Here is a 13,818-nt window from a genome sequence, read left to right on the forward strand (position 1 = left end):
AGGGATTACTTCCCTTCGGGATTTTAATAAGCCCTGATGCTTGAGACACAGTGAAGGCGCTCCTGGAGACAATCACCATTCATGCTGGAACTGTGGGCCCTTCAGGGGCCCAGATGGTTGCAGCCAGACAGCACCCCAGGATATGCTGTGGATGGCAGGATACCAGAGCCAGCCGTCCTTGGGCTCAAACGATAAAACAGGAAGCAGTCCACAGAGGGATGTACTTCAGTGCAGTCAGTGGACAGTGCTTCCTATTAGGTCTCTACCCTGTGATTCCTCTTCCCTTAAATGCTAGATTTGAATCTAGGACCAGCCAAAATTGTCACTGCTAAAGTCACATGGTCCAGTACTTACCAGAACCCCTGTGATGGGGACATCGCCTCATAGGTGACCCTAACATATTAAGACGCAGACCTTATTTGTTAGATCTATTGAGGTGGTGTTTAAAGGTCTAAGCCTGTTGGATGTCATGTGGTGCAGGGTATATCAGAAGAGAAATGTGTTATTGCCTCCTCTTTTTTTTTTTGAGAATTTCTTTTTTTAAAAAATTACCTAATAATTAAAAACCTAATAATAACAATACCTAATCCTGATGTGTGGGTTTTAATATTTGGTTCTGAGAGTGAATCAGGAAAACATATGTAAAGATAGTATATAAAGATAGTACCATATAGGATCTTTAAAATCATTTAAATTAGGGCTTTTCTTTCAAGTGGGGAAAACAAACAAAATGACATTTTAGCGTAATAGAAAACACAGGTCTCTGTTTTGTCATCTATGATTTCTAAGTTTTTTCTCTTTTCTCTTTCCTGCATGGAATTGTTAACTTAAAGTGTCCCTGAAAAGATTGTTAGTAAATCATACTGTGCCATGGAGCTTTGTTTAAAAACAGTGGCTCCTCTTCATAGCCTTTTTCTTTTTCTTTTTCTTTTTCTTTTGCAAGCATGCTGCTTCTCTCTCCTTCAAGAAAACAACACCTATTTCAGAGAATGTACAGCTGCCTGATTAATTGGGAGCCTTCTGTTTTTAGAAAATTTGTATGGGTTCCAGGGAAAGAATCCTTACTTTAAAGAGAAGAGATTTGATCCATTGTCAATAGGCCCTGCATTTTTTTTTTTGCATTTTTTGATGAGTAAAATTGTATATGTTTATGCCATACAGAATAACATTTTCATACATATGTAAGTTGCAAAATGGCTAAATCAAGCCTTTTAATGTAAATTTTATTTCATGTACTTATATACTTACGCTTTGTGGTAAGAGTCTTCCAAATATTCTTTCAGCAATTTTCAGATACACAGTGTATCTTTATTAAACGTGGTCCCCATGATGTACAGCGAGTCTCTTGAACTTACTCTTCCTGTCTAGCTGAAATTTCATGCCTTGACCAGTATGCTTCAATCTCCTCATCCCTTCTCTGGCCTTTTTTAAAAAATTATTTTTTTTTTTTATATCATAAATGGGTAAATGATCTCATTTGACAGATTTCTAGGCACAGAAAATAAGATTGATTATGATTTTACTGAATTACTGAGTCATGCTGATAGACGGTATTTCTCAAAAGGCCATCTGTTTGGGCCAGGGGAGCTCTGCCATATCTTCACTTAATGCAGTGCATGGTTTTTAGATAGTGTCCTTCTCTGACAGTTTTTACAGTGAGGATGAGAGAGTGGGCTGTTTTAAGCTAGTTATTGGGTTGAGCATGGGCTCAAAGTGAGCTGGAATATTAGGAAACAGCTGTTCTTTGTCTGGGGTGGACAGTCATTGATTTTTAAATACTTGGGTCTCCTGATGGCATAAAAACCCATTTGTGCCTCTTTAGATTAAGGTTAATTTTTGTGGTAGTGAGTGCAGATGCAATGAACAGATGCTGCACACTTGCTTTGGCTTTTATACATTCTCTTTATACTTTAAAATGAAATTTAATTAAAAATTAAATGCATCATTAGGTCATAAAAAAGAAAAGGAAAATCTTTAAACAGAATCTATTGCATCAAATAAAATCACAGTCCTAGTAAACCCGGGGAGTTGATGTATTAATAAAGTTCATAGATAAAAGTGAACTGTGCATTATTGATGGTCTTTTTTTTTCTTCTTCCATAGTTCACAGCATACAATGCCTGTGATTTCCTGATACTATAGTAACCTAACCAAACAATTGTAAGAATTGGAAATTGATGTGTAGGCATGCTCTCTAATACAATGAAAATCAACGTTTCAAAGCGTGTATGAGCCTTATTTGTGCATACATTTTATCAGTGACTATGAGTACCAGGTTGCTGAAATTCAAACATAGAAATGTACAAGAAGTGTGGTGTGGCTTACTCCCCAGGTCATCTCCTTGGGGTGAAGAGGCACCCAGGTAGTGGGAGATTTGTGATTAACCCTGCATGTGGCAGCCTTCTCATTTGTCTTTCAAAGTATCTGTATAGTGGTTACCTCTGTGGTTAGGAAATCATTTGTAGCTTACACTTGTAATGCTGTGAGACAGTCCGCTCACCTGCAGATAATGTTTCATTAGCCTCTTTCAAATTGACAGGGCTGGCTGCTTCCATGTATCCCTCTGGTGAAGCTGAATGATCGCTCTGTTTGTTTTCTACTTTCTTGTTACAGGTCACTTTCAGTAAGGAGTCTCCCCTCAGGCCTTATTAAAGTAACCACCAGATAAACAAACTACACTCCTAAGTCAAGGTGGAAGGTGGGACTTGATGTCACCAAGTCACCCCATGGCTTTATTATTAGTATAAACTTGTTTGCACTGTAGACGTAGCATCACATTACAGAAACATTTGCACATTAATTCCACAGGGTGTGTTGGGATATTTCCCCTCTGAGCTTCTAGCATATAATTGGCTATTAATTAATTGGCTGAGTCTAATGTTTTTTCTCCTAACATAGTGTTTTCCTCACATTACTGAAGGAAGCACACTGCATAATACTGAGCACTACTCTTGTCAGAGACTGCATATATTTTCATCAAGAAGATCAAGCAGCACCTACTTAACTCTTTCTTTTCCATCCTTTTCCTTGGTAGTGTGATAGAAACCTCTGCCACAGTTTCTGTTACTCAGGAAGTACTGGAAGTGGTGAGCAAAGAAACAGCATTAAATCTGAGCCTCTCAGAGTCTTTAATACGTGATTAATGCCTGCAGACCTGGGCTGAGAAATCTAGTTATATGCAGCATGTCCAGAACCTCTTGACTATTTTAAAACATTGACTTACTGTTCCTCATTTTTAAACTTCCATATTGGTTATAGTTTTCAATAACATAAGTGACATGTATACAAGTACCTTTATTATTTTGCTTAAATCTTTCTCCAAATTTTGATTTGTCATGAGGATAGAATAGGAGCGTGGTAGGGTAAAGCATATCCAGAACCTCTTGACTATTTTAAAACATTGACTTACTGTTCCTCATTTTTAGACTTCCATATTGGTTATAGTTTTCAATAACATAAGTGACATGTATACAAGTACCTTTATTATTTTGCTTAAATCTTTCTCCAAATTTTGATTTGTCACGAGGATAGAATAGGAGCGTGGTAGGGTAAAGCAGTATTAATATTATATAATTTTTGGTACTATTTTCAGATTGCTTTATAGTTTCTTTACACTATAGTGATACTTTTTTTTTTTAAAGGATCTGATTTCATCAGTAGAAGCCATTTTCTTTTTCTTTCTTTCTTTTTTTTTGTGGTACCAGGGATCAAACTCACGACTGTGCCAGGCAGGTGCGTGTGTCTCTGAGTTAAATCCCCTGCAGGAGCCATTTTCTTAATACAATAGGTAAAGCTTGTTCTTATTAACCTGTGCCATTAAAATATAAATACTACTACTGGCTCCCATTTTGCTGAGTTGGGTCCTGTGCAGAGCACTTGGTTTCATTCCTGGTCTGCACAACAACTTTAAGATGAGAAAAAATTACATAGTTCTTAGTATGTGCCAGTCTCTTTTTAAGCACTGTGCATATGTAATGTCATATTATTTGCATGATGAGCCTAGGAGGTAGATACTGTTACTACCATCTTCATTTTGCTAATGAAAATGACGGAGACATAGAAGACTAAATGTGTTAACCAAGGTTACACTTTTTGTAAGTGGCTGAATTATGATTACAAACCCTGGCATTTGGTTCCGGAATCTTTACTCTTAACTATTTTACTGAGCTGTCTCTGCTCTCCATATTGCTTAAGCAGGTATACTATTAAATACTGCATTAATAAATTTACCAAATAAATGCTATTTTACTGACCTTGTGCCATTTTCAAAGTAGTACATGGTAGAAATATGAATTATAACCTTATATTTAAAATTCCAATTCATTCTGGTTATCCTTCTGGGTATGAGGGTATAGGATGGAGGAAAGTGGGAAGGTAGCAAATGCTTAAAGTAATGCACTTTTTTTCCCCAATGAAACACCTTTCTAACTAAGAGCCGAACTCGTACTGAAGTAGTGTTTATATGTTCCTATACAGTGTGCCACATGCAAGTAACTTTTCCTCCTTTTTATTCCTTTTTTATTGTTTTTAACCAACAGGTAAATTTGTGTAATTCATAGTATACACAATGTATATATGCACATTGTGAATGGCCAAAGCTATTTAACATGTGTTAAATGTGTGTTATCTTGAATACCCCTCTTTTGCGACATACTGCTTAAAGTCTATTTTCTTAGCAATTTTCAAGCATGCAATATGTTGCTGCTAAATGTAGTCACCATGATATACAATAGGTCTCTTGAATTTTTTGTCCCCTAACTGAAATTTTGTGTCCTTTAGTCAACATCTCTCCATTTCCCCAATGCCTCGCTTCTGGTAACCGCTATCTTACTCCTTATCCTGTGAGGTCCTGCTCTTTTCTCACTTAGGTGAGATCATGAGGTTTAGCAAGATCTCCTGTATGGTGGATTGAAAAACAGAAACCATTAATGATTTTATAATTGAAGCTAGTTGAAATTTAGAAGTGACCTAAAAAATTAAACCATTATTGTAAGTTTTTATAATTGACTTTCCAATCTTAAACTTATTATAATAATAATACAATAATGCTCCTGTGTATATAATGTAATATATAATTATACTTTTCTTCCATTTTGAAGATGTTCAACTAAAAATAACTTGTTCTTTATTTCTATATATTTTTTAATTCAATACCTTGTATTTGAGTAGCAGTAGCAACAACAAAAATGCCTTGCAGCTCTCTGAATAGTTGGTCTTAAACCTCTCTAATAGTGTGCTTTCTCTCTCGGAGGCATTATTCATCTCCTGTTAGCATTCTCCCATGAACTGAGAATGAGGTTTCTGATTTTCTTGACAGATGCTGGAAGCAACCTAGAGTCACAGGCCTTCTTGTCATTCTAGATATTGTAGAGTGAAAGGACTTACTTTAACAAAAAAATTTGAGGAGGTTAAAGATTGCAGAGGATGTGGCCATAATCTTATCTTTTCTGGTTTGATGATTTTCCTTGTAATTCTACAAAGATACTCTTCTTTTGAGTTATATTTGATCAAAAAGAAAATGCCCAGTAATGAACTCACTTACTGTCGCTGGCTTTCTAGGAGAAATTTAAGCCTCCCACACAAAATTTAGGGATTGAATCTTTGCTTAGTTCAGCATATAGGTATTTGTCATGGTCATTACTGGCCTGGGTGAAATAAAATAAGCAAAAACCAGGCGAAATTTAGAAAGATTTATAGTAAGATGTTCTTATAAAACCAGAAAGTTTAAAATCTGGTTGATTTAAACCAGAAGTGCTTGCTTTGCTCTCCAATATTTATAAAACACTAACTGCTTTCATGCTATTTTCTGATGGTTTATAGATTAGCAGTCTGTATTGCCACATCACTCCCCTTCCAGAACCTTGTAACCTTCACAGCTGGTTATAATGGAAACGTGTTTGCCTGTATTTCACTTTTTTCCTTTTAGACAGTTTTCATGAGACGTAGCTCTTTATAGGAATGTTATTATGCAAGGGACACAGCCTATGCTATCCATATTCAAGAACATGATCGGATCTTGAGAAAACATCAGATAAGATATTCCAAGTTAGTTTAGCTGTGATAAATAATATAATGAGATATGGCAGCTTTTCTGGAAACAAATATCTTAAGGTAAACAGATAAATCAAATCAGTCCCTTATTTTAGATTTTCTGTTTCATTTATATCTTGAAGTGTCCAGAAGAAACTTACATGTCATTTGGTTAAAATGTGGCACGACTTTCTGAAGTTTCTCACTGTTTCGGATTTTTAACCTGTAAGGGAGAAGATAAAGCATTTCCTTGTATTGAATTTGAACATGCTTTATGCTCCATAAGATATTAAGATCCTTGTGCCATCTTTGTAGGGAAGCTGGACAAGGAAACTTTTGCATACATATGCTGGGGTGTAATAAGGATTGAGGTCATGGAATCTTGGAGTGAGGATTCTGTTTTTTCTCATTTAATGTTAATGTTTATCTGGAACTTTTGATAGTCTTATGATTCATAAATATACATGTAAAACATGTATAATGCTTTAATGGACATGCATATAGATAAAACATGTTTTCAGGGTAGATTTATTCCTATTATTAATGAAGACCTTTAGATTTTTGTTTGTCTGAAACTATGATTCAGCATTAGTTATTGCATGTAGAATATTTAATCTGGTAGTTTAAATGACTCATTTAAGCAAAAAAAATTAAAGTCATAAAATGGATGAAAAAGATAAGGATGGTATTTTAAGCACTGGTGCTTCTAATAATATTTTTAACCTTAGGTTTAATTGTCCCCAGGGAGTTTCATTTGCTCACAATCTGGACAAACTAGGGTGACCTTGCTGAGTAATGGCTCACTCTGGAGACCAGCCATCCCAAGGATGAACGCTTTTACTAACCTGAATGTCGCTGTCTATCTGCTCAGAGCTGAATTGATACATCTCCGTTTCATAATGAGGAGTTTGGTCTTAAATGTAGTGAACTCTTACTGTGAGGCTGTCTGTTACCTAAGGCTCAAAATCTATCATAATTACCATTTCTCTTAAACACCCATCATTAAGGAGCTCACAAAACGCTTGCCTTAAAAGGATAGTTTCATAGAGATTGCTCTTTGGGTATGTGTCAGCACAAAATGAAATCCCCAGGGTTAAGGGAAAAGAAGCACTTACACATTGAGAAGTGATGAAAAATCTACAAATTCAAATACTGCCAGCTGCAAGGCAGTTAATGGGGTGCATGTTGGTACAACCAGCGGCAGCCAGCTCTGTACCCTGCTGAACTGTTGGGGGTGATTTCTTTCACTGGTGGTGGGGGAGAGTGAAAAGTGGGGACCCATTATGTGAGAAGTAGCTCGTTTTGCCTAGACAAGAATATCCATCTAACTTTGGGCTAAAAATTATAAGGAGCTGGCTCAAAGCAAAAAGTAAAACCAGTCATACATTAAAATAAAAAGCCTGCATCATGATTTATTGACTTTGGCTATATCAATTTGCTAAATCATATGGATGTGATTTAAGAAGAATGTTATTTTAAGAGGCTTTGCTCCCCTTTAATTTGACATGACTAAACCTGAAGCCTTCTGGAAACCACAGTTCAAAATGGTTTTTCCCCCTAGAGTCTTCGTCAATTTGCTTTTAGAAGTGTAATATTAGCTCTCCTGTAGACTACAGAATTGTTTCGGAATGTTTCTAGACAATAGAAGCTTCATTCCATAAGTGAAATTGAGCATCATTTGACATAAATTTAGCTCTGTTCTTCTGAATCTCATGTATTTTAAGGTCAATATTTTATTTATCAGCATCTCTACTAGCATCTAATTTTATTTACTTCCCTTTGACTTTCATGTAGCCTGGGATTGTAGTACTTTTTTAGAAATGCTTTCACTAAAATTTTTTTTGAGACAGGGTATCAAAATGTAGTATAGGCTGGGTTCAAACTCAGGGCAATCCTCCTGTCTCAGCCTCCTAAATTCTGAAATTAGGGGCCTATGCCACTGCCCTTCGTTGAAATGTTTCATTATGTCTTGGGAATTATCTCCTTAAAGGTGATCTGTAGATTTGAGGTAGTTATCTGATTTTTTTTTTTTCAAATTGAAATATTGTATTTTTTCTTTCATTTTGAGTGGATACCATTTTTAAAAAAAGCACTTTCTCTGTGTAGATAAGGAACAGCATTCTCCCAGCATTTAGATACCTCATTGTTTCTCAGGTTTGAACTTTCTGAGGCCTTGCAGTGAGGACACTAGTTTTCTTTGCAGATTTTTAACATAGGAAAATTTCTAAAAATTACAATCTAAAAGCTAGCATATTAGCAAAGAGCCTGAATAGTTTCTGAATTACAATTTAGAGATGGTAAAGCGTTGTTTTAAAAGTAGGAGCCAGGCTAGGAACCTGTACTATTTGTATAATCCCTGCTGGATCCCAATTACAATTTATCATTAAACATGTATATGCTGTGTGGTAAAGAGCTTGCCAAGTTGGTGTTGTGTTAGAAGTTGAATAACCTTATATGGAAACCTCATTTTTAAAAAAAAAAACTTTGTATATAAATCGTTTACTTTTTACTGGAAGATAAACAATCACCCACCAATAAATTTTGTTTCCTTCAGATTTTGAACTGAGTAGGTGAATAAATGCATGCGTTTGTTTGGCTCTGTGGCCTTGGTGGTTCTAACTCGGCTTTTGCGAATGTAAGTACGTTGTGAGCAGCTCATTTATCTCGCTCCTTTCCCCCAGCATGGGCCGGGGACTGGAAGCTCACCGGTAAATGCGCTCTGGGCTGGCCCCAGCCTGGTCGATCTGGTACACTTGGACCTTCCCGGTGCATCATGGCCTCCTATCACTCGTAAAAGGAACATGGCACGCAGGTGTTTCAATTATTTACCATCATAAGCGGCCTGTATGTTACACTGCCTTGCCAGGCCTCTGTTATTCCAGTGCATAATTGATGGTGTTCAGAAGTGGAAAAGTTAGAAAAGCAGAAGTAATGTGATGCAGCCGCTTGGAGAGGCGGTGGGGGCTGCACCAGGGCCGAGGAGCTGCTGCTGAGGCCCTCACAGGGCCGGCTCCCAGGCACGGACGGGGTCAGGAGATTTTCCCTTCCCTCCTGTGTGCAGGAAGGGGCAGTATGGAGGAAAGAGTCAGCACCTCGGAGCTGACTCGAGGCTGAATTGCATGTCTGATCCTGGCTCTTGAGCAGAACTGGCTGGTATATATGTAACTTGTCATGCAAAACACCTTTATAATATTTTTGGGAGAGCACTTCAGAAAAAGAACATCAGTTTTGGCCTGATAATGATGAAAGCATGACGCTATTTTTAAAAAGTAGAAAGCACTTAAAAAATGAATTCATTGTAGACTCCTGAAAGATGGTTGTATTTGTGTATGCTATTGACTAGAAGCAAGATATGGAAAATATTCTGTGTTGTACACAAAAGTGTGCTTGTAATGAGAATACATTTAGGGCAAATTAAATGCGTAGCTAGAAAAATTACTGAACTATGAGGTGACTTCCAAAATGTAGTCTTGGCCAAGTTATTTGGAAAGGATAATTTTTAACATAGTTTAACTAAAATATTTTTGGATACATGAGTAGATTAGGGAAGTATTTCCAGTGCATTACTTCAACAACTATAATGGACATCTGTGATGGTTGAAAAGTTATATTTCCTTTTTAAAAGACTGTTTATTTAAAATACATTTTCTTAATTGTCCATTATAGGCTCATTTGGGAATGGAATGGAAGAAAGGACTACTTTCTGTGGAAAACATTTGGTGAAGTAAGCACAGAATAGTGTTAGTAAAGAAAGAAGAGTGTTGACAGGAAGGTTTGCTAGTCATGCTCCTCCTCTCTATCTAAATTCTCCCTTGCTGGAATTTTGCTGTAAGTGTTCTAACCTCCTACATATTCTTATTTGTCAAGGTGTATTGTGAAAGGCTGAAGCATACAAATAAGTGAAACATGTTAAAGGCAAGAAAAAATAGGTTGGAGAAGGGAATAATGAAGAAAAAGTAAACAAAAAAGAGAGGAACAGAGTAAAACAAAAAGAGATAAGAGAAAAAAACCTCCAGTCATTAAACAGAAATAAAGGAGAGGGGAGAGACAAGGAGAGGGTGAATTAGACCCCCTCGCTGGAGTGTACTTCCTCTCAGCCAGGTGCTGGGCTGCTGATGGCCTCAGTTCCCATCCCAGGCCTCCCCTGGGTCCTGGCTCAGGCCTCCTAAAATGGCCACCTGAGGGGGTCCCTTTTGGAATCCATTACCTATCTAGTCACTCTGGAGTGGAGCAAAGCAGATACATAAGAGATTTCATAGCCACAGGATTCAAACGCATGTATTATCGTGTGAAAGCAGACCTCTACAAAAGCCCTTTACAAGTTTTTCTTTTTTTGATAACTTTATTTTCCTCTCCATTTTCATTACATGTGAAAATTAATATGAAGTGTCATTTTTTCCCCTTAAGATGAAGATGGTCAAAATATTTGTGTTATAGACACAATCTAAGTGGGTTAAATAAATATTTATCTTTCATTTTTACTAGGAAAATGTATGTGCTTATACCTCTAAGTTACACTTGTTTGTATAGAAAAGTAGGTACAAAGTAAATGTTTTGATAGCAGTTTCTTATTTCACATCCATCTTTGTTGCAGGAGATTAATTCTTACATTTCCATACAAAAGAGTAGGTTTTGTTTGGTGTCCAGAAAAACTTTATTATGTGAATATCTGTGTATAAAAGACACATGTATAAATACATGTGTGTATATACTGCATATATAAATATTATATATCTCATATATGTGTATATATATTCCATATATATATGAAAACAACAGCACATATATATTTATGAAATTTTTTACTTTTAGACCAGTTTAAGCTTCACAGAAAAGTTAAACAGGTGTTAGAAGTCTCTTGTATGTCCACTATCCACTTGGTGTAGCTTTCTCTACCACTGACATCTTGCACTAGATTGATATATTCACTACAAGTGATGAATCTCCTTTGATATGTCACATTACCCAAGTTCATAGTGTCTATTAGGTTCACTTATGGTACTGTGCATTCTGTGCATTTGGGAAAAATTATAATGATATGTATCCATCAGTATTACAGTATCTTATGTATTCGTTCCACTGCCCTAAAATGCAATATATGTATATATGTATTGCATGTATAGTCATGTGACATAATACTGTGTTATTTAATGGACTATAACTGTTTTAATTCATGTAAGTATATTCTGTGATGTTTGCCCATGAAGAAATTGCCATGCAATTCATTTCCCAGACCATATTCCTGTTGCTAGAAAGTGCATAATTGTAAATGGAAAGAAGAGAGCTTAGTGTATTTTAAAAATGTAATTTTATAATTTTTTCCTTATCTTATTATTTTCAGCACTAAGAACTATGTACTAATTGTTATTTACCATTTAAAATAACTAAGTAGAATTTACTAAGTAGTACAGTTTTTGCTAAGTGTAGATTGACACCTAAACTTTAGTTTTATTAAAATAATAGATACAGTGTACACATATCAATTTTAAACAGTACAAAAGTAGTTCAGAGTTATAAAACTTTCAAAGAATTATCCTTTCCCATCCTCATTCCATTTTATTGAAGCAGTTAAGACTTTTAAGAAATCACTTAAAATGCTTACAAACTATAATTTCAGATAGTGGCCTAACCCTCTTCCACTTATTTTCTGTATAGGGAAAAAATAAAATAATCATATAAGATTGCTTATTGAGCCTTCTTTTCTCATGTCCTCCCTGTGTGGTTTGATTTTAGTATTGTAATAATGATCAGAAGTGATATTATCTTTCCCAAATCTCAAAAATATTGCCTTTCTTTGTCCTAAGTAACGTCTTCTCTTTTCACAGGCCTTAAAACAGTGAAGGAGTGATGGCTTGACTAGGCCTTAGATCTATTTTATTTTGGCTTTATGTTTCATCTTTGAGTTCCATTGTAATTTTTGTCCAGTTGCCATTATTCAGTGTCAATGTAATATTTAGTATTTATCAAAGGTTCTCGGGTACAATATGCTGTGGGATTTTTAATAATGTATAAATTAGCTGCTCTTTTAGAATGTGAATAGCTTATAGCCTAAGTAGGAAACAAAACAACACTTGAAACATTCCATATACCTGGTGGCAGATTTTCATAATGCATGAATTGGGGGAGATGGAGAAAGAAGTATACTCAGTTTAGGAAAAATATTTATTTTAATTGCCTTGGTTTGCAGTTTCATTTTATGTGGTAATGCATTTTTGAGCCTAATGTTTCGATATGTTTTAGAGACTAACATTTGCTTTCTAAGTTGCTATAATAGGCATAACTTATATATAAAATAGGCCTACTACTTTGTTTATAAAATTAAAGTTCTCTAGAAAGGTTTATTTGCCAATTGCTAGTTATGTAATCTTAGGCAATTCTTGAATTTGATCATCATTTTGCTTATCTGTAAAATAGGCATGGTAACAGTACCTACCTTCCTGTGTTATTTTATAGATGATGCTGAGTCAGTATGCATGAAGTGGTTAGCATATGACATGTTGTAGACACTAGTAAGCATGAATTTTTATTTGAATGATGGGTAACTTCCAACCTAGCACAGTTAATGTTGATACTTTGTTTCATTCTTCTTGAGTAATGACATAGTTATGAAATTAAATATTGTATAGTTCTGATGAAAATAAATGTATTTCATAAATGACAATGAAAAGTGTTAATGAACAGGGTTTATCTCCTCTTGCTAAAACACACAAACACACAAATGTTTACAGCTTGTGTAAACATCGTGGTTATTGAAAATAAAATATGTCTTAACATAAAATATACAATTCAATAAATGAAATGTTCTACTTCAATATATCTGAATGTATTACAGTTGAGAATTGATGCATTGTAACAGAAACAGTGGGCTTAATGCTCTTTAACTGCTATGTGCTTTCATTTCAAGTTATTTTTGGTGTGTGTTATAAGTAGGCACTACTAATGAAGCCTTGACTTGATTTTCTTGAAAAGAGTAACTCTGATAGTGGCATTTGCATGCTAACCTTTTCCTCTGTGACAATTTCTCAAGTGATAAAGTAGGTAATAACATTTATTGCCAAATCTACGAGGAGAAGATGCATGTTTCATTCTCATTTTGGAGGAAGAGAAAAGTCAAACACTCAAATCATCTAGATATTCTCGTGTTCCTCTTTAGTAATAGTTTTGTGTTAGTTCCACCAACCTGACAAACAGAAAAATAAAACATGGAAACAAGCTCCTTCCATGTTATTGTGACAAAATGACACAAAAAGGTGGTACAGAGGTTCAACAGAAAAAACAACAGTAAATGGCATAGCAAGAATCATTACATTATATTCAGTGATGCTAAGCAAAAATCTTCTAATATTAGCCACGAGGAGGTACTGTTATAAGTAAGCTGCACAGAATGATCTAGGAATAGTCGGGGGTTCTGTTTTGTTCAGGACTCTTGCCAACTGGATTGAAAAAAAAACACTTAAAAATGTTGAAAGGTCTTTCTCTAAAATTAAAAAATCAAACCAAATCTAAATCTCTTAATGCCAATTAATAAAGAATTAGAATTATACTTTTAAATGTGAATGAATTGCTTCAAATTGTAACATGTAATTTATACAAATTAGCGTTAGTCAAACGTACTGGTAAAATAGGCTGAGTTAAATCTTGTTCTTTTGAAGTTTTTTATTATAATTGTAACACCAGACAGAAGTTTTATAAGGAGAAAGTGCCCAACAACCAGACTGTTATCTGCTATCTGTCTGTCTATCATTATCTGTTATATTTAATAGTTTAAATTGATAGTGCTGCTTTTAC

The 13,818-nt window shown here is 35.3% G+C and overlaps 1 protein-coding gene across 3 annotated transcripts in view; it reads left to right on the top strand.

Moving 5' to 3' along the window:
• Efna5 (ephrin A5) overlaps nt 1-13,818 on the top strand; it is a 267,527-nt gene that overhangs the window by 25,393 nt on the left and 228,316 nt on the right. The gene's annotated exons all lie outside the window — the stretch shown is intronic.

The sequence above is a fragment of the Cavia porcellus genome, unplaced genomic scaffold, assembly GCF_034190915.1.
Source record: "Cavia porcellus strain 051 isolate PalLab524CR breed Dunkin Hartley unplaced genomic scaffold, mCavPor4.1 scaffold_2, whole genome shotgun sequence".
In the NCBI taxonomy this organism is placed as follows: Eukaryota; Metazoa; Chordata; class Mammalia; order Rodentia; family Caviidae; genus Cavia; species Cavia porcellus.